Below are 27,399 nucleotides of genomic sequence, written 5' to 3'. Positions count from 1 at the left end.
ACCATCTCATTTACAGAAAAAATATCAAGGTTCCGATTGCATTTAATCTGTTGGTTTTGATGAACTTATTTTCACGACCATGAAAAGAGACAAATTCCAGGATATTTTCACAGTCAAACAATACACATGCCTTCATATTCAAAAGCCTGGAGAGGACCCCACCTGGTGAATACCTATTTCCCCCCGATTAAATGCAAATTCTACTGAGAGGGGTAACATTGCAAACTGTTGGATCTTACTGTTGATTCAAAATACTGTCCTTCTTTTCTCTAACCCAAGCGCCAATCTAGAGATGGAGCTGTGGTGTTGCAGGGGTGATGGGTATTACGGTCTTTCTTTTTGCATCCATCCCTTGGTGATGGAATGGAGATTGTACAAATAAGGAGCAGGTATGCTCTCCTCTTACTTGACTGACTGTACCAAGTTTGCTGAGCACTGTCAGTTTGTTGTCACTTCTTCTCTTTCATATTAACTGGAGTTGGCTTCTTGTTGTAGCAGTCGTTGAAGTGTTTGTTCTCTTGAGATTGTTCTGGAACCTTCCTTGCTGCTAGAGATCTGGCTAACTTTTCTTTAAAGCTCTTCCAATCACCTTACTGTCTTCTGTCCTTTGCTCTTGTGATCCTTTGTGTGAACTGACTTTGGCTTTATAACAAACCTCTCTAAAACTTAGCGACCTTATTGTTTTTGTTGTTTACAGTCATTGCTATGTGGTTCTTCTCTTATGGACCAATTTATCCTATCTCTGCTTGGCTAGCTCTTGCATCTGTAGTCACCTGGCCAGTTGGATAACCTAGGGGCAACATCGCTTATGAGTTTATGGTTGATTAGTGAAGAACTAGAGATCATATCCATGCCGGGTTTTCTGTTTGTTTATTTTGTTTTGTTTTGTTTTGTTTTCATTTTCCAGAAAATCAGGTCAGGCCTGTTCACATGGTCATCTAAATTTTTCAAGTGTTGTAAGAGACAGCAAGTCCCAACATACAAGAACTTGTCCAGACAAACGCTTCTTTGGGAAGATTCTCCTTCAGTCTCTCATGCTTCTTTTCACATCACGAAGCTCAGGAGAGGCATATTGGGCTGCTCAGAGGAACAGATAATATTCTGTTTCTTAAAATTTGGTAGGTATTTGTGTGTTCACTCTTCCTCTTTAAATTCTTTAAATTTAAATTTGTTGTATATATATTATCTTATGTGTTATATTTTAATATACACATTTTAAAGAATTTGGTAACAGGAAAAATTAGGAGACTTACAAATTAAATAGGCCTACTAGTTTGGCACCTAGTACTTATTAACTTTAGCAATGTAAGAATTAATCAGTTACTCATTGGAAAATAATTAAAGACGAAATAAGAGTGAAAACAATAGATATAAGAAAGTTGGACTCCCTTTACAGAGACAGTGCCTGACTAAAAATAAAGTCAGTAAAATTTAATTTCCTAAATTCCTATTTTGTGTCTGACTACAATGAAATTAAACTGGAAATATACAAAATAAAGATATCTGGGAAATTCTTCCAAATTTAAAATTAAATGGTATACTCACGCACATGGGTCCATAAGTAAACCACAAGAGACATTAGCAAATATTTTGAATAGAATCCATAGCATATCCTTATTATAAATACTAATGCTTTGCATGCTTGCAAATAACGTTCCATTCAGGGCTTATATTTTCACTCTGTATTATTTTTATTTTTAATATAGTTATCTTTCTCAGTCCTCTCACTTATGAGCTGTGACTTTGTGTCTTGATTAAACCATTTCCTTTATCCCGAAGTTTAGTAGACATTTCAAACCCAAAGTATTTCTGATATTAGTCCTAAACCTCCTGATAGGATTCTCCATCTCAAATGACAGGAATGTTATCCTTTTAGTTGGTCAACCCCCAAATCATGGATTTATCCTTGGCAACTCTCTTCCTCTCACAGTTCACACTCAGTCTATCAGGAAATCCAGTCAACCTTATCTTCAAAACATTTCCACAGTCTGACAGCTATTATCTCCGCTGTCATAACCTTGGTCTTGATATCACACCCAGATTAATGCTCTACCCTCTCAACTTTTCTCCTGCTTCTCATCCCATTTATATCAGTGTCTTCTCAACATAGCAGACAGGGTGATAATTTAGATGTAAGTCCTGTCACGTCACTCGTTTCTTAAAACTGTCTCCTGTTTTTACTGTTGAAAGATTTTAACTACTGATTAAATTCTTTAAAATGTTATAGGTAAATTCATTTTTAAAACATTTATTCTTGGCATAAAAACAGGCACATGGATCAAGTGGAACAGAATAGGGAGCCCAGAAATAAACCCAAACATATATGGTCAATTAATTTATGACAGAGAAGCCAAGAATACACAGTGGGAAAAGGAGAGTCTGTTCAATAAATGTGTTAAGAAAATTGGATAGCCAGATGCAAAAAATGAAACTGGATCACTACTTACACCATACACAAAATAACCTCGGGGCGCCTGGGAGGCACAGCGGTTAAGCGTCTGCCTTCGGCTCAGGGCGTGATCCCGGCGTTGTGGGATCGAGCCCCTCATCAGGCTTCTCCGCTATGAGCCTGCTTCTTCCTCTCCCACTCCCCCTGCTTGTGTTCCCTCTCTCGCTGGCTATCTCTATCTCTGTCAAATAAATAAATAAAATCTTTAAAAAAAAATAACCTCAAAATGACTTTGAAAAAACTGTAAAGCTATTAGGAGAAAATTTAGGCAGTAAGCACTTTGACATAGGCCTTGGCAATGACTTCTTTGGATTTGATACCAAAAGAAAAGGTAACAAAAGCAAAAATAAACTGGGAGTGTATTAAACTTTTGCACAGGAAAAAAAATACAATTTTAAAAAATGAGAAAGTAACCTATGGGATGGGAAGAGATATTTGCAAACCATGCATTTGAGAAGGGGTTAATATCCAAAATATATAAGGAACTCATACCACTCAATTGTAAAAAATCAAATAGTCCAATTAAAAATGGACCAAGGACATGAAAAGCCATTTTTCCAAAGGCATACAGTTGGTCAGCGTAAATATGAGAAGGTGCCCAAGATCACTCATCATTAGGAAAATACAAATCAAAATCACTATGAAATATTGCCTCATACCTATTAGCATGTCTATTACCAAAAAGATAGGAGATAACAAATGTTGACGAAGATGTGTACTATCGATAGGAATGTAAATTGGTGCAGCCTCTATGGGAAACAGTATGAAGGTTCCTAAATAAGTTAAAAATAGAAGGGCACCTGGGTGGCTCAGTGGGTTAAGCGTCTGCCTTTGGCTCCGGCCATGATCTCAAGGTCTTGGGATCAAGTCCTGCATTGGGAAGCCCTGCTCAACAGGGAGTCTGCTTCTTCCTCTGCCCCTCCCCCCTGCTCATGCTCTCTCTTGCTATCTCTCCCTCTCTCTCTCTCAAATAAATAAATAAAATCTTAAAAAAAAAGAAATTAAAAATAGAACTATCATATGATCCAGAAATCCTACTTCCTGGTATATATCCAAAGGAAACAAAATTATCTTGAAGAGATATCTGTATTCCATGTTTATTACAGCTTTATTCACAATAGCCAAAGTAGAGAAACAGATTAAATGTGTGTCAATTGACAGATGAATGGATAAAGAAAATGTAGTATATGTATTTGTATTTATATATTTAAAATGTATATTCAATGGACTATTATTCATTCTTAAAAAAGAAGGAAATCCTATCATTTGCCACAACTACATGGAGGAACTTAGAAGGCATTATGCTGAGTGAAATAAACCAGACAGAGAAAGACAAATACTGCACGGTATGATTTATATGTGGAATCTTAAAAAAAATAAAAACATTAAAAAAAATAAGTCAAACTCATAAATAGAGAGCAGAGAAATAAAGAAATAGTTTGCCAGGAGGTAGAAGAACTAGAGAAGTTGGTAACAAGAAAAAAATACATATTCTTCAGTTAGTAATGATGATTTTTCAAGGTATTTCTCCATTTATGTAGATTACAAGTTTATTGGCATAAAAATTTCCATAATATTCATTATCATTTCATTGCCTGCAACACTTTTGAAATTGACTGTTACCTTCTTTCCCCTTTGCATGATCAATTATAAGGCAAGGTTTTAAAAAAATAATCATTTTTCTCGAAACAATTTAAGCTTTGTTAATACTCTGTTTATATGTTGCATTAATTCCTCTCTTACTTGATTTTCTTCTTATCTATCTGTGTTTATTTTGTGTTCCCTTTTTACTTTTTATTTTAGCTCATTCATTTTGTCTCCTGTCATTCCAATAGCAGCATTTAAATCTTTGATTTTGCCCTCGAAACACTATTTTAGTGGTACTTCACAACTTTTATTGTGTCATATTGTTATAATTAAGTGCCAGATATTTTCTTAATATGTTAGTAATTTTCTTTTGATCCTATGGTGTTTATAAATGGACTTCTTAATTTACAGAGACACAGGAACATTGTAGTTATCTCTTAGTTGTTAATTTTTTAAGTTAGTTGCCATATAGGTAGAGAAAATTTTCTGTAACTTCAGTGTTTGAAATTTGTTGAGGCTTACTGGTATGAGTCATTTTATGGCCAGTATTTATAAATGTTTCATGAAGACTTTAAAAAAGGTGTGCGTGCCACAATCGTAGGGTATAGTGTTTTATACATGTCTATTAGGATGTTTGTTAAGTATAGTCCTTCAGTACTTTCATGTACTTTGTGCCTTTTGTCTTTTTATTTTTTAAGTTACTAAGTAATTCTAGTTATTGATGTGTCTGTTTCTCATATATTTATGTAATTTATTTTCTTTTGTCTTTTCTTTCTGTGATATATAGTATTTTTTTTATTTTTAGTGAATTGAACTTCTATTTATGAGACACTCATCTGTATCTCAAATAAGCTTTTACCTACAACCCATTGTATCTAGTGATATAACTACAGCTGTTCTTTTTAGTTTGCATATCATATCGTTACTATCCTTTCACTTTTTATATTTGTATATTATTTTTCTTTAGTTGTTTGTTTGTTTTAAGTAAGCTCTATGGCCAGCGTGGGGCTTGAATTCATGCCCCCAGAGAGCAAGGGTCGCATGTTCTATGACTGACCCAACCAGGCACTCACATATTTCTCTTTGACCTTTTCATTATGAATCATTGACGTTAACTTGTGCATTCATTTCTTAACTCCACATTCTGTCCTATTGTTCTATTTGCCTCTCCTTGTGCCAAGCTGTCACTCTTATATTGGTAAGTCTATATCTGGCAGCCATCATGTCCTCCAATTATGTTGTTTTTCTTCCAAATTGCCTTTACAGAGCTTCTCCTCTGCTTGGGGAGTAGAACATTGGAAAAGAAGCTTACTACTCTTTTAACAAATGAGTAAAAGTTGGATAGTCTACAAAACCATAACTTTTATTGAATCCATCAAAAGTTGAAGGCAATCAAGGGAAATGAATTCCAAAAAATGACATACTCCTGTGAAGAGAGAAAAGACACCATTTCACCTTTGACAACTCATGGAAGGAAGAATTGGCTGCCATTGTAACAGGTAAGAATAAATTAGCTCAGAGTCCATGGTCTCTCGTGGTTGGGAAACAAACTGAGGGTTTCAGAGGGGAAGGGGGTGGGGGATTGGGATAGGCCGGTGCTGGGTATTAGGGAGGGCACGTATTGCATGGAGAACTGGTTGTTATACTCAAACAATGAATCGTGGAACACTACATCAAAAACTAAGGATGTACTGTATGGTGACTAACATAACATAATAAAGAATTTTTTAAAAAGAATAAATTAGCTCAAATTTTAATAAATTTCTAAAATTGGGTTTGGGCTACTGCATCAGTTCGGAACAATTGGGAATTCTAGACACAAGGATAGTTTTTAGACACACATGCTTTTCTGCAAAGACCTCTAGTGATTGTTCGCAAGAAGGATTGACTCAAGGCAGGAGGCCAAAGACAGGCCATTTCTGTGGTTGAAGAAAGATGAGGTAATTTGTGCTCTTGGCTGGAAGGGTATAAAACATTGCACATATCTCTGACTTTTTTTACCTACATGAAGCAAAAGCCTTTAATCACTGGCAGAGGAGAACAAACCTCTCAGCTCCTGGGCAACCCAACCCAGGGAGAAGCTAGGAAATCTTCCTTCCAGTTACCAGAATCCAGGCAAAACTTGAATGCTTCTGGTGGAATGGTGGCAATTGAGGTGGACCTCAATGTCTCAGAGGTCTTCTGTCTGTTGGGGGAGGAGGAAGAAAATCTTTTGCTTCTGGGATCTTGTACCAATATAAAGAAGAGATATATTACAGATGTGAGCAGAGAAAGGAAACTTATTTCTGCCAAATCCACTACACAGGAAAAACAGACAATGGTCATCATGTACTGAGGGTCAGTAATGACGAGACATCCCCCCCCCCCCACCATTTCCAACTGCATAGAACTTGCCTAAGACTGTGGTTTGACAAGGGAACAGACTAGCCTCTTTACCCTCAAAGTTAACGGAGTACTGTGCCACTGTAGTCTGCTGCTGGGGGATGGGCAACAGTGTGAAGGCAGGAGTTCTCTGTGATGTAGGCAAGCATGCAAAATAGTGCTGAAAAATTAAAGTAAACGTAAGTAAACAGAAAGATAAATCCTGTGGATAGATTAGAAAGGTCAGTGTTGTTAAGATGGCTATCCTTCTCAACATCTATAAGCCCAGCAAGTGATATCAAATTATATAAAGCAGTGACTGAACTGGAAAGAGAAGTAGACCCACAATTAAAATGAAGACTCCAATATCTCTCTCTCTGTAATTGACTGAGCACATAGACAAAAAACGAATCAGGTATATAACATGAACAACAAAATCAGACAACTTTTTTCTTTTTTTTAAGATTTTATTTATTTGACAGAGATAGAGACAGCCAGCGAGAGAGGGAACACAAGCAGGGGGAGTGGGAGAGGAAGAAGCAGGCTCATAGCAGAAGAGCCTGATGTGGGGCTCGATCCCATAACACCGGGATTATGCCCTGAGCCGAAGGCAGATGCTTAACTGCTGTGCCACCCAGGCGCCCCCAAAATCAAACAACTTAACCTTCTTTTAGAAGACTCCCCAGCAATAGGATCCCCACTATTTTTTCAGGTGAATCTGGATGCTAAGATTATCTTATTTAAATTGAAAGTAATTGAAGTATACAGTATATATTTTCTGACTACAGTACAATTAAACTAGAAATCAACTAAAGACAGATATGGACAGCACGTGGATCCAAAAAAATTTGTAAGCAATAGTAGCAAATATTTATATTGAATAAAAAGGTAAATGCAAAAAAACTTGCAGGACGCAGCAAAAGCAATGCTTAGAGAGAAGTGTATAGCATTAAATTCTTGTATTTGAAAATTAGAGATATTCTCGATGTCTACCTTACCTAGAAGGAAAAAGCAGATGACGTAAAGGAAGAAGGCAGGTAATGATGAAGATAAGAGCAGAAAACACTGACATACAAACATTCACGCACATACAAAGATTTATCTACTCACACACACATAAAGACACACATACACAGAAAATCAAGAAAGCCAAAAGCTGATGCTTTCAAAAAAAATGATAAAAGTGATAAAACTCTAGCAAGATTAATAGAGAAAATAAATTTTTAAAAAACATTGTCATTGATGAAAGGGGAAGCATACATCTTACAGACAATAAAATGATAATAAGTAAATAGTTTGGACAACTTTATGCCAAAATTTTGAATACACAAATAACATAGGAAAATTCCTTTAGGCTAAAAGTAACAAACTTATTCAAGAGGAAGGAGATACTCTGTATGATCCTAGCTATTATATAAATTGAGTTCACTGTTATATACCATCCTACAAAGAAAACTTCAGATCCAAATAAATTTGTTACTAAATTCTACCAAACACTTAGGAAAAACAGTACACGATTTATATACAAGCTTTTCCTATAAATGAAAGAAGAGGGAACACTTCTGAATTCATTTTATAAGAAGTGTTACCCCGATACAAAACCAGACAAAGGCATTACAAAAAAATGTAACTATAGACCATTATCCCTCATGAATAAAGACACAAGCAATCTTTTACAAAATTATATCAAATGGAATCCAGCAATATATAGAAATGATAATATATCATGACCAAATTTTTCAGAAATATAAAAGTTTGATTCAGCATTTAAAAATCAATCAATATATTGTACCATAACAAAATGGTATAAAGGAGAAGTAAAATGAATATCTCAATACATGTAGAAAGAGTATTAGTCAAAATTTAACATTCATGATTTAAAAGAAATTTTCACTTAGAATAGATAGAAGGAGTGTATGCTTCTCCATCTAACAGAACATCTACTAGGAAACTAATGCTGAAATACTGAGTGCTTTCCCAGCACTGTCTTTCCCATGAAGACAATAAACAAAGCAAGGACATCTACTCTTACTAGATTTTTTTCAACATTTGATTGGCAGACATAATCAGGACAAGAAAATAAAAAGATATAAAAAACATAGAGATTGTAAAGAAAGAAATGGTCTTTATTCATATAGGACTTATTCTTCTATGTAGAAAATCCCAAAGAACCTATAATAAAGTTATTACAACAAATAAATGAGTTGAGTACTATTAGAATATACAAGGGCAAAATACAGAAATAAATTATACTTCTCTACAATGACAATGAAGGGTTGTAAATTGAGATTATAATAATGATATACATTTTAGCAATGTGAAAGTATGAAATACTTAGGGATTAATAAAACAAAATATATACAAGATTTGTATGCTCAAATACAGAAAACACTGGTGAAAGGAACTAACGAAGACCTCAACATATGAAGAAATACACTGTTCATAGATAGACATACTCAGTATTATTAAATGTCAGTTCTCCCCAAATCTATATTTCAGGGACTCTGAGGCGAAATCTTAGAAAGATTTTTTTTTGTAGAAATTGACAATCTGACTTGAAAATTTATGAGGAAACAAAGAAAGCCAAAATAATTTTGAAAGGTTTAAGTTGTGGGACCCCACTGTCTGATTCCAAGACTTACACCAAAACTAAGGGGATCAGGATGGCATACTATTGGAATGAGGATAAATGTACGGATCGTTGGAACAAATCGAGGGTCCAGAAATAGATCCTCATATACACGGTGCCAAAGTAATATAGTAAAAATAGTAATTTCAACAAATAATGCTGGAACACTTCAAAAACAATGAAAACAAATAAACTTTGGCCCTTCCTACAGCCATATGCAAAAATCAGATTAAATCTGGTCAGAGACCTAAATGCAAAAGAGAAAACTTACATTAGAAATAATAGAAAAAAAATTCGTGACCTTGGAATGGACAAAAATATCTTAGGAAATCAAAATCATGAATGATGAACAACTACAAATTAAGCTTCCTTAGAATTAAAAGATTTTTGCTTTTTGAAAATTACTATACCAAAATAAAAACCAAGCCAATACCTTGAGAAAATATTTGTATACGCATATAGGACTTGAATCCAAGCTATATGCAAAACTCAGTTTCACAAATAAGGCAATCGAATAAAAACAGGCAAAAATTTGAACATTTAGCTAAAGAATATATTTGAATGATAAATATGCACATGACAAGATGCTCAATATCATTAGTCATTATGGGAATGCAAATTAAAGCTGAAACCAGTACCACTAGTACACACCCGCTGGAATGGCTGAAAGAAAAACATAAAGGGAGTCGTTAGTGTGGACTCAACTATGGAAGAAATAGAATTCTCATCTATTGCTGGTGGGATGCAAAATACCTTTTCAGGTGTTAGCTCTTGGAAGAGATTTTTCCACCTTGTTGGCCATAATTTTTCCAGAAATACAAGACTCCTAGAATGATAACTTATTGTAGTATGAATACTTTCAAGTCTGATGTCATGTATCTTGCAAAGCACAGTTTACATATTCGTTGTACAAATTATTAAAAATAATGAGATTGGTACCATTATGTTATTACTTCTAAGTCAGTTATAAAAATTAGGAAGCAAATTATCTATTTATTTTATTTTAATTATTACAATAGCAATTCTTTTTATAATTTATGAAATTATTCCTAATAATGAACCAATAGAGTTTTTGACACCTATATCTGTGGCTTGGACAATATTAAAAGATGAGTTTCTATAATAGGGACTTTTTCTTTAATAAAAAAAAAAGTCTAAGATATTTTAGAGAAAGATTATTATTTGCTCATAAGAATTTATCATGGAGCCAGACTGCATTGAGTACTGTATAGGCAAGTATATTTGTATCCCTTCAAATTTACATTTTTAAAGTATTTGTTCTATATTTTTGTTGGATAAGTTGAACCACATACAGAAATGGTGAAGAAAGGGGGTACTTACTCTATTGTGTGAACCCAAATTTGTGAATATCATACCAACAGATTCAACAGAGAATCCTTTTCAATCATACTCAGTTCTTGGAGAATATTGAGATATATGTTTTTTTCATTTCATTATACTTTCTGTAGCTGTCCAGTATTCCAATACTTTGTAAGGGTCTAACAGAGATTGATGGTTGACAATCCATCTACCCCTTCAACTAGTTTTACGTGCAAACTGTTGGGTTATTTCTCCTATATATTGAAAGAAAGATATACAAAGAATAGGGGAATGTCTGTTACACATTTACTGAATTCACATGCTCTTGTACAAAGGTGAGGTTGTACTCTTTAATATTGCAATTTCCTGGCTGTTTCATGTCATGCTTCCTAAAAATCTTTTCTTCTTGTTGTTCCTTTAAGTCTCAAAGTATTTTAAGATTGGCAAACACTGTAGTAATTTCTGGGCATTTTGATAAAATTGACAGCAATGCTATGTTAGACATGACAAAACAGTTCATTTCACTCAATGACAAAAGAAAAATCTGTATAGCATAGGATCCCTTTACAAACATTTTGTAAATGAGTACATCAGGAAACTTGCTGTTTGCCTCTATAAAGCAGTTTATCAGGCTATGCGCTTGACATAGTTATGAAATATTCCTCCATAATGTTTGTAAAAACGAGCCATTCTCCTTCAGCTCTTACAACTGTAGAGGCAAGATAATTGTCTCCATAATTGATACCAGTTTTGTCTGAGTAATCATCAGACTTTGTAGACTGCCCAGAAGCAACCCTTGCTGCTTCGGATAATTACATCTTGATTTTCATCAGTGTCTTCATAAGGCATCAAGTGGGTGGGTGGAAACGCTGTCAAAGTGATTCCATTCAAATTATCAACACTTTATTTTAAGGTCACTGCAGATGCATTCCTAAGATATGACATAGATGATGGTTAGTGTATAGTGAATACTAAAGGAGTTAAAATTTACATACAGATGACTTTTTAGACTAGAGCATAAAAAAAGTCTGTTAGAAAGCAAAACAGTTCACTCCCTTTAAGATGTTTCTAATTTAAAGAGCTGTGGGAAATAATTTCTAGAAGCATGAAGTATTTCAAGTATCTCCAGAGATTTGATATATACCCAGAACAGGGCATCACTACAAGAGGATACAGGACATTGTCAAGCTACAGAACATGTTTCACTGCCCAAGACTCACAGTTACTACCATGAAGCCATATGATTCATAGATACAGGATCGAAACATTCTAGAAATCTCTGTAGCCCTAACTCAAGGCTGTGAATCTTCAAACTCCCATGATATTGTGTGCCGTTCCATTGTGATCTAGACCCTCTGTTATGGAGCCCAGCTGTCCTGAGGACCCTAGACATGCATGCTCTTTGCTTGATAGAAATATATAAACCAATAGGGGTTGCAATCCTAGGCACATTCGTAACTTTCTACTGTCTCTCATTCCAATCTGTTTCCTTTTCTGTGGTCTGATGGCTAAGTAAAGTGTAAAAGCAGTGTTTCAGACAGTGAGGAGCCCTGTGGCATGGACTCCTGACTGATGGAAACTGTGAGATAATAGATACGTATTGTTTTAAGTCACTACGTTTATGGTAACTTGTTACACAATAATATAACATTAATACAGTAAACGCTCAACAAATATTTGTTAAACTTTTTATTTCACAATGTTTCCTGAGTCCTGGACACTGGTGTTTGCTTTGTCGATCCGCCATTTATTCATCAAGCATAATTTAACTTTGAGCATAATTGATAACTAGCAACAGTACAATTCTGGGGAATGCCGAACGCCGTTTTACTCATAAAGATTTTCCGATTTCTCGATTGATGTGCATTTAGTGAAATCGTTTTGAAAGTCTCATGTTTATGATTATGGATATTGATATTATGGTCAGTAAGTACTTTTGCTCACTTACTTTCTTGTCAGTCTGAACAGTTCTTTGTTGATTATTTAAAGTAGTTTTGCAATGATGTGCTTCCAAGTTAGTGGCTGGTATTCAGCTGTGAGCTTTTGTTTGGCAGGGAATGTCTGTAATTAAGCTTTGTATTTTCAACATCTAGCACTTTCCGATGCATACCAGGCACACACTCATTGTTTCTTAGAAATTAGTGTATACAGTATGTAGTAAAAGGGCATATATTCTATAAAAGTATATAAAACAATCAATTTGAACAATTTCATTCCAACCATGTGATTTTAAATTATAAAGCAAGCATCCTTGGTACATGACATCACTAATATATAACGTATAGATTTATTAATGGGAAGATTCTAATCCAAGTTATAAACATGGTGTAGAGGACCGGTGCCTTGCTCGTATTCCCTTTTCCTGGAAGTTCTACCCATTTCCCAGTTGCTGGGCGCGTTGGCTGCTGTGTGCTGATTCTCTCTCCAGATAATGCCTCGAGATGAGACAGGTCTTTGGTGTGATTTACCTTCCAGAGGCTGCCGATGAAGTTCACCTAAGACTACCCCTTTGGTTCACCCTGTATTATTTCCCTTTCTGTCTTACAGGTTTATTTCTATACTTCTTCCTTAACTCATGTGCACCTGTCAAAATCCATGATTTCATGATCTGTATGGTGTCCAGATGTGACAAAAGCTTCTGGGCTACAGCTTCTCCCATGTGTTTCTTCTTTATTCCAGGCCCCTAAAACTCAAAAGATAAGTTATCCACCACCAGGCCCTCTGTCCCCAGCACATGCGTGGTGAGACATTGACAGGATAGCTGCATTCAGAGTAGAAATGGAAGACACTGTAAGAGTTACTGGATCGTAGCAGTATTGAAGTCCACCTGAACACGTGTGTCCAGGTCCCACTTTTTCAAAGACAGGGAATGCTCTCTGTGGCCCAGTTCTGCCACCTGGAGTTGTTCCCTTAATCCTTTATTCTTCACATCTCTTGGCTAAACCCTCAGAGACTTTCCTTCTTTTCCGTAAGAAATGTCCCACGTGTGGACGGAGCAACTTTCTTATCCTGCTTCCTGCCTGTAGAAAGTTGGCAGCTCAGAACCTACTTTTTCATTTTTAACTCTCCCATGCCTTTATCATCCGGGCTGGTACTTAGGCCAGGACACCTGTCTTAGGAACGTTGTTATTTTTCTGTGAATCTCTCCATCTCAAAAGTGACATCCAAAATTATTTCTGAGACTCGTCTATTTGCGATAAGGAAGGGTGCTGTGCGATAACATTCTTAAGATTCTTTTTTTTAAAAATATTTATTTATTTGAGAGAGAGTGAGTCAGAGAGCAAGCATGAGTAGGGGGGAGGGGCAGAGGGAGAAGCAGACTCTCCGCTGAGCAGGGAGCCCACTGGGGGACTCCATCCCAGGACCCTGAGACCAGGACCTGAGCTTAATTGACTGAGCCACCCAGGTGCCTGATTCTTTTAAGTCCTGTATATTTCCTAGAAATTAGTTTTTGCTCTACTTACTTCTCTTTTGCAGTATCTCAGATTACTCAGTGGGAAAAACTCAGTTGGCACTTTCAGCATTTTAACTGGATACCTCCTTGTCCAAATCAAAAAGTCCCTTAAAGAGGTTTTCTCACTGCCAACTTCCCTCGGGTTGTACTTTTTCCCACCTTTTTTTTCTACCAGCCCAGAGCATGACTTGCCTTTTCTGAGACTCCAATAACATCTTCCTTTCTGTCTTTTCGTGCTCCGTTGGAGTTTGCCATTTATTTATCCAGCGCAGCCCTCTGACCAGTTTTTCACCCTTTTCCTGCTGTCTGATCCAAAATCCAGTACCACATACTTCCGGTTTTTGTTACGCTGCTAACTACCAATTCCCATGTTATGTATCTATTTCTACGTAACAGACCATCCCTGGGTACTGTACTATCGTAAAACAACAATCATATTGTTTGTTCCTGATCTAATGGGTCAGCACTTTGGCCTGTATTTGGCCATGAAGTTGCAGTCATCTGGCCTCTCAATGTGTCTATATTTTCCAAAGTGTCTTTAGCATCTGCTCTGCTTGTCAGCCTGGTTTTTCTTTCCATGTGCCCTTTTAACAGCAAAGGTCCAGTTTTTTCACATAGAAGCACCACGTCCCAAGAGCGTAGAAGGTGCGAGGCTGAGGCCGGAAAGTCACAAAACTTCATTTTTGTTAAATTCTTTAGGTCGTAGCATGTCACAGGCCAGCCCGAGTTAAGAATGTAAAAACAGACTCTATACTTCATAGTAGGAACTGAAAAGGAGTAGGTTACAGAAATGAGAGGGATTATTGTGGCCATATTTGGAAATAATCTACCACAAGAATGTAATTGATGGATTAGCTTGTGTTACGTATTTTATTCTTGGATTCATAATAATGAAAAACAGTTGCCTTATAATGCTAGAACTTAACATTTACAGAGATTTCAAGCAGTTCATCAAATATAATTATCTGGACCAAATTCTATTATCAAAGGTAGCTTCCTGGCCTATTACAAAATTATTAAGGAATAATAATAACTCAGCAATGTGCATGTAAATTAAATTCCGGAAAGATAGTTTGATTTATAAATATTTGTTCCTGTTTGTATTCATTATGAGTATTTTCCCCAGAGTTAGAATTTTTTCATTATTTTCCCAAATTGTCTACTTGTCGTAGTTATCCTCTTTAACATTATTGTATTTGCGCATCTTCAGTACCCTATTTTAGTTCAGCTCTTTATTTAAATGTACTAACTTTAAGCAATAATGAAAAGGATGTTATTCTATAACACTTAAAGTGTTCTTAACTACTTGAAATAATCTCTGAACATTATTTTTTCCTAATATATTTAAGTCCATTAAAATGTTTTAATAGCATGCTAAAAATCTTAGCAGATTGTCAATAGTTACGGTTCACAACCCGAATATTTTGAGAGGTGGTTTCTAAGCTTACACCTAATTTAACAAATTAATCTCATGATACTGACTCATGTTTGCTATGTAAAAGTCTAACCTGACTTTTGAGATGTTCTCTGTGCCATTAAAAATTATGTTGAAAACTATTTGTTTTGATTGTGAAGTTCCACCAGAAACTATAAGCATTATTATCCCAGTTGTCTGTTGTACATTTTACCTGGTCCAATTATAGAGTGGATTATTGTGTATATGAATGTTTGTAGGGACCAAAACATCTTAAAGTCATTTACAGCTTCTAAAATGATTTTCTATTTTACTGGATTCCCTTTAACTTCGTATTAATATTTGTAAGAAAGTGGCCTAGAAAAGTTATGTTAATCTCTCTATTCTTCTTTTATTGAAGTATTTTTACCTATACTCTGATGAACTGTAAAATGTTACTCTTTACCCTTCTTCTAGTTTGACTTCTAACTTTTCTCTCATGTTCAGACTTAGGACTTCATTGTCTCTGCTAAAAATATCAATAAAATAAATTTCAAATTTCTCTGAAAAAATGCTAAATTAACGTTAAAAAATTTAAACTCATCACTAAATTCCAGTTACTCTGGCACATATCTGAAGTAATTTACTTGTAAAAATACAAGAGTTGCAACCATAAGTAATATTGTATTTTTATAGTACTTCTCATGGTGCTCGCCACGGACTGAACTGTGTTCCTCCCAAATTCATTTGTTGACCTCAACCCCCAAGATGCCTGTATTTGAGATAGGGCTTTTAGGAATTAGTTAAGGTAAACTGAGGTCATAAGGGTAGTATCTTAATCCTGTATGGTTTCTGGCCTTATAAGAAGAGGAAGAGAGGGGCGCCTGGGTAGCACAGCGGTTAAGCGTCTGCCTTCGGCTCAGGGCGTGATCCCGGCATTATGGGATTGAGCCCCACATCAGGCTCTTCCGCTATGAGCCTGCTTCTTCCTCTCCCACTCCCACTGCTTGTGTTCCCTCTCTCGCTGGCTGTCTCTATCTCTGTCAAATAAATAAATAAAATCTTTAAAAAAAAAATAAGAAGAGGAAGAGAGAGTGATGACTCTCTCTCCATACTCATGTACCAAGCAAAGACTTTGTGAGCGCACAGTGAGAATGCTACCATCTGCAAGCTGGGAAAAGAGTTCTCACCAAAATGTGGCCATATTAGTGCTATGATCTCAGACTTTGAGACTCCAGAACTCTACAAAATTAAGTTTCTGTCATATAAGCCACCTGGTCTACAATATTTTGGTACGGCAGCCCAAGTCAACAAATAGAGTGCTTTAAAGTTTAGTTCTGTCTAGATTTTAATTAATTGGGTCAAAATTGTGAAGCCTTATTCCCCAGTCTGGTTCTTCAAGAAATGATCTCACACAATTTTCCTGGAGGAAAGCTCCTGTGATTATAAATTGGGACAGGCTGCATAATAGAGTCCCCTCTTGGAAACTCACATTATATAGTCATGTATTATAGCTGTTGTAATCCTACTATATAATGTTGCATAACCCACATAAAGCCAGAATTTCTTGAGATTAAGTTTTTAATTCACATTTTATCTCAGCATGAAGAAAGAAGAAAAAAACTCATTCAAAATATTGAAAAGCAGCGTGTGCTTTCATTGAAAATTTATTGGAGACATGAAAGAGGGGATTGTAGAAGTAATTACACAGTAACACTGGCTAAAATCCTCTTTAACAATATAATACTCAAAGTTCTTTTTTTAAAAAAAATACGGTATTTATTTATTTGAGAGAGAGCACAGAGGGAGAGGGAGAGGGAGAAGCAGACTCCCTGCTGAGCACAGAGCCTGGTGCGGGTTTCGATCCCCAAACCCTGAGATCATGAGTCTAGCCGAAGTCAGGTGCTTAACTGACTGAGCCACCCAGGTGCTCCAACACTCAAAGTTCTACACCACATATAGTCACCACCTCTTTTCTTTCCCTCTAAAAAATCTTTGAAATGTCATATTTCCATATCTGTTTTGATTGTGTTCTCTTCTTCCATATTCAGATCACCCAATAGTAAGACTACTTCCTTAATATAGAGAGAATTTTAGAACTTTTTCTCAATTCTCTCTTGTATTCCCATAGACTGATAACTAACAAAGATATCTACTTATATGATTATTTTTTGAAATTCTGTTGTTTCATACAGTTGCTTACTCCGTAGTTCACGCACTTTATAACATACCTATCAATATCATAAGAAATGAGGGTTTTACAGGTTGCAAACTTGGGACATGTGTTAGAAGCACAGTTTTGTGTTCACATAGTTTGAAACTTCAGTTATTCCTATCAATGTACTTTCCAAACAGCAGGTGCATAATAAATGCACATTTAAAAAGTAATTGAATGTTGACCTGCCAGCATTAAAGAAGCAAACCAAACTTAAATGTCCTATACTGGGGTAAAATGTAATCACACGAAGATTTTGGTAAGATACAAATACTTAACTAGTATAGGAATAATGAAACAGAGTCAAAACCAATTCCCTTTTTCTAGATTAGTTAATAATCTAGAATATTAAAATATTCTTTTTAATAGCGTGTGTGTGTGGGGGGGAGTAATCTTAGGTATGCACTTGTTTGCAACATAATGAATTACCTCTGTTAATATTCTAATTATAATCCATTTTGAAGCAATTATAATACGTTTCCCAAAGAGCTTCCTGCCCCCTTCTGCAAGAACTCACAGTTCATAGCCAGAAATTTTAGTTTACAATGAACTACACAGTTCTACTGATGAAGGACTGGCTGCCAAAGAAACAGTCGTCTCTCAGTAAACAACTGGAAAACTGGAACAAGGTAAAGCAAGGTGTTAGACATTGGATAACAGGCCCCTCAGTCAGACCCTGGTACCAGCCTCCTACCAGGAGGTAGTATCTAGGCAGTTTCTGGGATATATCCCAGGAAGGAGACAGCCGGCGTTCTCAGTGAGCTGAGGAGAAGCATTTGAAGGGCAGGGAGGTCAAGAAATTGAGAATTGTGAAGAAGAACATCAGAGAGTGAGACAGAGAACAAGCTGTGGAGATGTGCTCAGCCTGTGGCTGACCTCTGATCTGTGCATCAGTGAGAGAAAACTCCCCGAGGCTGCCAAGGAGAACCACCGGAAGTCCGCAGGCTGAAAAAGCCCCATGCCTCACGCAAGCTTAGGAGTAGTTGATTCTCATCTGCCATGGATAAGAGATGTCACATTACTTGGGGTGTTGAAGAGATTCCCCAGAAAAGTGTAACCTCTTGTGGTGGTGTTAAATTGGTTCCAAGAACAAGGCTCTTTGGGGCTTGCCATGTCAGAGCTTAGAAGTAAGCTTGTAATAGGGCCAAATGGGTTTACAATTTATTTGACTACACATCACTGACTAAAACCAAAGACGAAGAGAGAATTTTAAAAGCAGCAAGAGAAAATAAATGCTCACACACAAGGGAACCCACATAAGGCTATCAGAATGTTCAGGAAAAATCTTGCTGGCCAGGAAGAAGTGGGAGGATATATTCATAGTGCTAAAAGGAAAAAAAAAAATAACCAAGAACACTTAACCAGGAAAAGCTACCTTTCAGGTTAAAGGACAAATAAAGACATTTCCAGACCAAAAAGAAAACAAAACAAAACAAAAAACAAAAAACCTGAAGGAGTTCATTACCCTCAGACCTGTCTTATAAGAAACGCTAACAGGAGTCTTTCAAGTCAAAAGAACTCTAACTAATAATATGATACTCCATGTAAGTGTAAAACTCGCTGGTAAAGGTAGGCATGCGATCGAATTCAGAATACTCTAACACTGGAGTGTGGTGGTATGCTATTAAGTCTAGTAGAAAGGGTAAAGCACCAAAGTATTAAAAATGACTATAGCTACAGTAATTTGTCAATAAATGCACAATATAAAAAGAGATAAATTATAACATTAAAACAAAATGTAAAGGGGTGGTAAAAGAGTATTTTTTTTGTATGTAATGTTACCAGTTTAAAGACTTTATAACTATATACTGTTACAACTATACGATGTTTTATGTATGCCCCATGATAACCACAAAGCAAAAAACTACAGTAAATACACGAAAGACAAAGAAGGGGAATCAAAGAATATCACTATACAACATCATAAATTCTCAAAGGAAAACAGTAAGAAAGAAAGGAACTACAAAACAGCAAGAAAACAGCAAGATGACATTGATAAATCCTTACAGATCAATAATTGCTTTAAATGTAAATACTTTAAAATCTCTAATCAAAATACATGGATGGATTAAAACAGAATGAATGGATTAAAAAAGAAAGAAAAAAAGAAAAAGACCCAACTGTATGATGCCTATAAGAGACTCACTTCAGCTTAAGGACATACATACACTTAAAGGAGAGATATGAAAAATTTTTCCATGCAAAGGAAAGCCAAAAAAAGTAAGGATAATTATACTTATAAGAGATAAAATGGACTTTAAGTAAAAATAATTGTAACAAAATAAAAAAGTCATTATATAATAATAAAAGGGTCAATTAATCAAAAGGACCTAATAAGTATGTATGTATATTCACCCAGTATCAGAGCACCTCAGTATATTAAACAAACATTAATAGATCTTTCCCTGATCTAACCAAAGAAGTGAAACATATTTGTACACTGAAAACTGTAAGACACTGATGAAAGAAATTGAGGAAGACACAATAAATGGAAAGATAACTTGTATTCATGGATTGAAAGAACTAGTATTGTTAATATGCCCACAACACCCAAAGCTATCTGCAAATTTAATGTGATTCCTCTCAAAATTCCATAGGCATTTCTTATAGAAATAGAAAAAAAAATCCTAAAATTGTATGGAACCAGAAAAGACCCCCCAAAATCAAAGCAATCTTGACAAGTAAGAATGAAACTGGAGACAACACACTTCCTTGATTTCAAACTATATTGTGAAGCTACAGTAGTTGAAACTGGGCGGCGGGGGTGTTGGCATAGAAACAGATTCATGGGTCACTGCAGCAGAACAGAGCCCAGAAATAAGCCCATGCAATATACACGGTCACTCATCTTTGACCAGGGTGCCGAAGACACAGTGAAGGAAAGAAAGTCTCTTCAATAAATGGTGCTGGAAAAACTGGATAGCCACATGCCAAAGAATGAAACTGGACTCTTAAAGTATTCACAAAAATTAACTCAAGGAGGGCACGTATTGCATGGAGCACTGGGTGTTATACGCAACTAATGAATCATCGAACTTTACATCAGAAACCAGAGATGTACTGTATGGTGACATAATATAATAAAAAAACATTAAAATAGAAAAAAAATAAAATAAAAATAAATAAATAAAAATAAAAAAATGGCATGCAAAAAAAATGGATTAAAGCCTTAAATGTAAAGCCTGAAATCATAAAACACTTAGAAGAAAACATAAGTAAAAAGCTTTTTTTTTTTTTTTAAAGATTTTATTTATTCATTTGACAGAGGGAGAGAGAGAGAACAAGCAGGGGGAGTGGCAGGCAGAGGGAGAGGAAGAAGCAGGCTCCCCGCTGAGCAGAGAGCCCAACATGGGCTGGATCCCAAGATGTTGGGATCATGACCTGAGCTGAAGGCAGACAGGTGCTCCGGAAAAAGCTTTTTGACATTGGCCTCGAATGCACCCAGATAACTATACACATGAAACCTTATCCACCTCAAACCTATTTTTATTGGTTATATCATGCATTTGAAGCCTGAAGCCTGAAACAAGTATTGCAATAGATTTAGGAAATTTTTGAAGATGATATATATGTTGTTTGTTTGTTTGTTTTGAAGATTTTATTTACTTATTAGAGAGAGAGACAGCCAGTGAGAGAGGGAACAGAAACAGGGGGAGTCGGAGAGGAAGAAGCAGGCTCCCAGCAGAGCCGGGAGCCCAATGTGGAGCTTGATCCCAGGACTCTGGGATCATGCCCTGGGCCGAAGGCAGACGCTTAACGACTGAGCCATCCAGGTGCCCCGATGATACATATGTTTTTAATATGAAGGGGTATGCCTCATTCAGGGTCAGAGGGAAAATTGTGGTAGCTAGTTTTCAAGGGTTGCTACCAAGAGAACCTTACTTCTTGGCATTTAAATCCTATTACATATAGCCCTTTCCACCTTGCATTTGGGCTACCTTTGCATTATAGTAGGGTGTGGCCAAAGTGATACTGTGACACTTCTGAGGCTAGGTCATAAGAAAAAGTTTCCACTTTGGTCTTTTGGTCACTTGTTTTGAATGAAGTGATTTTGCATAGAGGGAGTTTACTGAGACACTACTACCATGACATGAAAAAGGTAAAGCTAGCCACATGGAGAGGTCATGTGTAGAGAGCTCTCCTGAGATGGTCAGCCTGTCCCAGATGTTCCGGGCATCCATACAGAAATAACAGATGGGGAAGTAGGTAAGCTGCCTTAGCCTGAGTCATAAGGTAACGTGAATCCAGTCCATCATTTGTTACAACTTTATGAGACATACCCAAGTGCGAACTGCCTGAATACGCCCAGTCAACCCACTGAGCTTGGGAGATAAAAGATTATTGTTTAAGGGGTGCCCAACTGGCTCAGGCAGTGCAGTATGGACCCTTAATCTCAGGGTTATTAGTTCAAGCCCCACGTTGGGTGTGGAGCCTACTTAAAAAAAAATATTGTTTAAGGCACATAATTTTGGCATGGTGTGGTGTATTAGGCAGAAATAGGTAAAGAAAAAGTTCTTCATTTTTTTAAAACATTATATTGGGTATTATGGATCATTTTTAATTATGTAAGGATTTTAGAAGCAACATGTCAATTACTTCAAAATGCCTATTGGATTTCTTATAAGAATTCCATTGAAACTTTATATCAATTTGAATGTTTTGAGTGTTTCTACTCATAAACAATGCATCTGTCAATTCACTGAGGTCTTATTTCATTCATCTCAGAAATACTTTAGAATTTTAATGGTAAGAACTCTTGCCTGTGTTTTGCTTAATTTATTCCAAAGGATGTTGTACTCATGATGTTGTAAATTATACTTTTTGAAAAAGTTTCATTTTCCAATTGTTTGTGGCTTATATACAGAAATAAAATTGATTTTTTTGAAAATTGATCTTCCTAAACTTCCAGCTCTGCTAAATTCACTTTTTAGCCCTGTAAGTTACTTTCTTTTTAATCCCAGTAGATTTTTATAGACTTCTCAATAATTTTCTATATAAATCATGTCATTGGAGAAAAAAAAATATTTCCTTCCTTCCAATTTTTATGCATTTCATTTCTTTTCCTATTTATACTAGCAAAGACTTCCATTGAAATGCTGAATAAAAATGATGAGAACGATTGTTCTTGCCTTCTTGATCTTATGAGGAAAATATGTAACCTTTCCATATTATGCATATTATTAGTCGTGATTCTTTTGTAGATTTTATTAGAAGACTGAGGTTATTTCCTTCTTTTCCTGGTTTACTATGAATATTTATCATGAATGGCTTTTTCATATGCAATAGACAATTTTTCATGTTTTAAAATATTTAAGTTTTAATCACTGCATATGCTCTGTTGTACGTACCTAACTTTTAGCTAAAACTCAGTTATTTATGAGTTAGCACTCGTATGTTTTGTTAAATACCTGTGGAGCTAAATTTTGTAAACATTTCATTAAATAATTCATAGAAGAGAGTTGCTAGACAAAATAGTGTGCAGTGTTTAGAATTTTGATATATTTTGCATGTAGTTAGTTTTGATTAAAAAAACCCTTGAAAATTTGAAAGCTCACTAAAAATTGGGAACAAAAGAACATTTTTTGAAAATGAGAATATCTAGAAAATTTTTCCTGTACTTTACTAGATAAGATGAAACATAGTGTATGAGAGAAAAATTCTATTTTTCATTATTTACACAGACATATGTATCTTAAAAATCACTTTTCTCTGAAATGTGTCCTAAAATGCCAGCCATATTTTGCACACAGTGCATAAAAACCTCTTTGTAGCTATGCATACCTTTTCAGATCTTTGTTTTTAATAAGCTATAACTTGATTTTTTAAAAATCTTTTTAAAATTTAATTTTTTTATTATGTTAGTCACCATACGGTGGTTCATTAGTTTTTGATGTAGTGTTCCATGATTCATTGTTTGCATATAACACCCAGTGATTCATGCAGTACGTGCCCTCCTTAATACCAGTCATGGAGCTAACCCATCCCCCTCGCCCCCTCCCTCTGAGACCTTCCGATTGTTTCTGGGAGTCCATAGCCTCTCATGGTTCCTCTCCTCCTCTGATTCCCCCCCTTCATTTTTCCCTTCCTTCTCCTAATGTTCTCCATGCTATTCCTTATGTTCCACATATAAGTGAAACCATATGATAATTGTCTTTCTCTGCTTGGCTTATTCACTTAGCATAATCCCCTCCAGTTTCATCCGTGTTGGTGTTTGAACATGAAATTCCATAGTCTGAAATTCATTTGTTTTTGTTATAATGGAATTAATGCCTACATTAATGGTTAAACCAAATTTCCTTGACTATAGTTTAAAAAAATTGTGCTCAACTCGAATGTATATTGTAATTGGTAGATTTAACAATTTATCAATTATTGTCCTGGTGTTTTTTCTTTTTTAACTAATTAGAGACAGGCTGTAAACTAAAAATTAGAAAGCTAAACATTAATTGGATTCTTTTCTGATAATTAAAAAGTATTTCTTAATGTGATACTTTTATTTTTATATCTTAATTATATATAAAGTGTAATATTTTGTGAACCACTATGAGCATTTCTGTCGATAAATTAAGTCCAGTATTCTAGGTCTTTTTAAATGATGTTTATGTGTTTTCTTTTGCTGCTCGAGCGTAAGCTCATGAAGGATGGAACCAAGGGTCCTTTGGTTCAGTGATTGGTCTCAGTCATGCTGCCTGGCACATATTAGGTGCTCAATATGTATTTCTTAACAAAATAAACACTATGTACACATTTTATTGTAATTGAAATATTTAAATAATGTCACATCTTAAATATCACTTTAATGATGTAATAAATTAGAGGCTTAAGAAATGCAAGTTACCTTCCATGTGTATTTATAATATGGTATTTACATTGCACTATTTCCATGAAGAAATTTAAGATAGTTTACCAACAGTGCTAATTTCACTGTTCAACTTTACTTTTCTGTTTCAGTAAATATATTTGGTTGATTCAGAAGGTAAAGTCTATGTTAGAAAGGAAAATCATGAAAGAGATACATTTTATTTTCAGGTCTCAGAAATTCTGATAGTAAAACCAACTCCTCTCTTGCCCAGAGGGAGAAAACTTAATTTAATAATATTTTGTTAGTAATGTTAGGTGACAAAATGGTATTCGTTCCATGGTTAGTAATTCCCAATTCGTTCAAGCATTGGAGAGATTGAGCTTAAGAAATTAATTATCTGACATACTCGTTTAAATTGGATTTCTAAAAAGAAAATCCCAGAAGAATGAATGAATAGCTAAATTTTTCTCAAACCAGGATACTTTCAATTTGGAAGACTTTCAATATATAAAAAGTGATGTAGTAAGAGTACTTGAACACATTTTCATATTTCCAAAGGCATACAAGTGTCAGCCTTTTGAGTATGTTTTGATACTTGTGAGGCTCTTAGGCAAGCTTCATGACAAAGTGAGCTGCGTTACATAGGTGTAATGGGACTTAAGTTTTAATTTGCCTTTTAATCTTCTCTTCTGATAAATGGCTTTTAGCAAATGTAAAATTAATAAACAGTGATTTCTGAGCTTTTTACTAATTCCTGTGTGTAGCAGATTATTTATAAATTTATAGTAGCTTAAATTACTTCTAGATAAATTATTAAGAGAGCTTAAAGTCTTACAAATCTCTTACCTACTTAGCTATCTTTTTAATAGGAAAATTTGGTCTAATAATTATTAGATTTAACAAGATCGTATTCAGTTATCCTTATCTGTAGTTGCATTGTTCTCACAGATTCTCTTGGGATTCTCTTGTGGGTTTTTGGTTTTAGTTTTAGGAGAGAATAATTACAGTTAGAAAGTAGTGAAGGAAAAAGGAAACATTTCACGGTGGAATGAAGGTGATGTGCCTCTTGTTCATTGTTAATGTTTTCTTTATCATTTAACATAATGTATAGTCAAAGTAGATCTTAAATCAGTTGTTAAATTATTTTAACTGTGAGCGTATCTAGTAAAATAGCAGCTCAGTATGTCTACACTGGCAAATGTCCAGCAATGTTCATGGAAAGTTTCAAATCCCTACTTAACACACAGTGTTCTAATGACAGTCCTGACCACAAGTGAGTCCCTAGAATGAGGGAAAATGATTAAATCTTCAGTGCTACACTTGATAAAATAATCTATTTCACATATGACTTGATGATTTACTCCACATGGCAATGTACCTATATATAAAGTATGACTCTAAAATATCACCCTCAATTTATTGAATGTAACATGATTGCTATATTTTTTATTTTAATGTAAATTTATCTTTTTTAATGAAAATTTTTAGTTCGAGATCCTTGTAGATCCACCTGCAGCTCTAAGAAATAATACAGAGATACCACATTATCCTTTACCACTTTCCATCAATGGTAATATCTTGCTGAAGTGTAATATGATGTCATAGCCAAGATACTGACATTGATACAGTCAAGATAGGGAACATTTCCATTACCGTAAGGATCCCTCATATGGCTCTTTTATCGACAGCACATGTTTGGATTATGTCTTATAGTCCATCCTGCCAATCCCTGTGCTTAATTTGTGTTTTCAGATCATTTACTTATAATTTAATTATAGAAATATTAAGGATTAAGTCTACCGCTTTTTTTTTGTTTCTATTTGTTCTGTTTCTCATGGTTTTGTGATCTTTTTCCTGCCTTCCCTTGGGTTACCTGAACATTTTTTTTTAGAATTCCATTTTGATTTATCTACAGGATTTTTGAGGTTATTTCATTGTGAGGTTTACTCATGGCTGCTCTAGGTATTATATATACAAAACTTGCCACTGTCTATTGGTGGTGTAATCTTACCAGTTCAGATGAAGGAGGAAAATCTTACTTCCTTTTATGTCCTTTGGCATCCCCTCATTCATAATATATATCTTGAATATATACATTTAGAACCACGTTAAATAGTATTACAGTTTTTGCTTGATTAAGCTGATTTTGGAAAACTCAAGACATGAAGGAACGCCTATTACGTGTATACATATTTTGCTGACCGTGTTCTCTCTTCCTTCCTGACGTTGTAAGTTTCCTTCTTTTATTGTTCTCTTTCTGCTTACAAAACTTTAATTATTCCTTTAGGGTAGATCTGTTGGCAATAAAGTCTCCATTTCCCTTCATCTGAGAATGTCTTGATTCTCCCTTCATACCCTGAAAATATTTTCATTGGGTACAGTATTTTGGATTGACCACTTTGTTCTTTCAGCACCTCAACAATATTGTGCCACATCTTTCTGGGGTCCATGGTTTCTTATGAGAAAACTTGTTTCATTCTAATTGTTTTTCCTGCTAGGCTAGATGCTGCTTCGCATAGCTGTTTTCAGGATGTCCGTCTTTAGTTTTCAGAATTTTAATTATGTTATCTTGCCATGTATAAGTATCTCTTTGGGATTGTCGAGTCTGGGCTTTGCTTCATGTATTAAATCTGTAGGGTTGTATCTTTTGACCAATTTGGGAAGTTTCAGTGATAATTTCTTTATACATTTTTCTAACCTTGCCCTCTTCCCTTCCCTTTCCAGAACTCTGATGAGATGAATGTTGGATCTTTTGTTACCACTCCATAAACTCCCTAAGGCTCTACTCATTTTTTTTTTCTCCAGATAATTCTGTTTTATTCAGATTTAGTAATTTCTATTGTTCTGTCTTCAAGTTCACTGATACTTTTCTTTGTCCTTACCTTTCCACTATTTTTTGCTTCCATTGAGCTTTTCATTTTAGTGACCATATTTTTTAGTTGTAACATTTTCACTTGACTCTTAGTTATATCTTGTATTTATTTGCTAACACTTTATTTATCTGGAGAGACTTTTTATGTTTACACCTGTTTCAAGGGTATTCATCATTGCTTGTTGAAGCAGGGTTTTTTGATGGTTGCTTTAACTAATTCTTTGTCTAATAATTCTAAGATCTCTGTCCCTTCAGTATTGTCATCTGTTCATTTTTTTTTTCATGGAGTTCGAGATCTTTCTGTTTCTTGGCATAAC

The sequence above is a fragment of the Ursus maritimus genome, unplaced genomic scaffold (genome assembly GCF_017311325.1).
Source record: "Ursus maritimus isolate PB19 unplaced genomic scaffold, ASM1731132v1 scaffold_5, whole genome shotgun sequence".
NCBI lineage: Eukaryota > Metazoa > Chordata > Mammalia > Carnivora > Ursidae > Ursus > Ursus maritimus.
Note: the sequence above shows the minus strand (reverse complement) of the source record.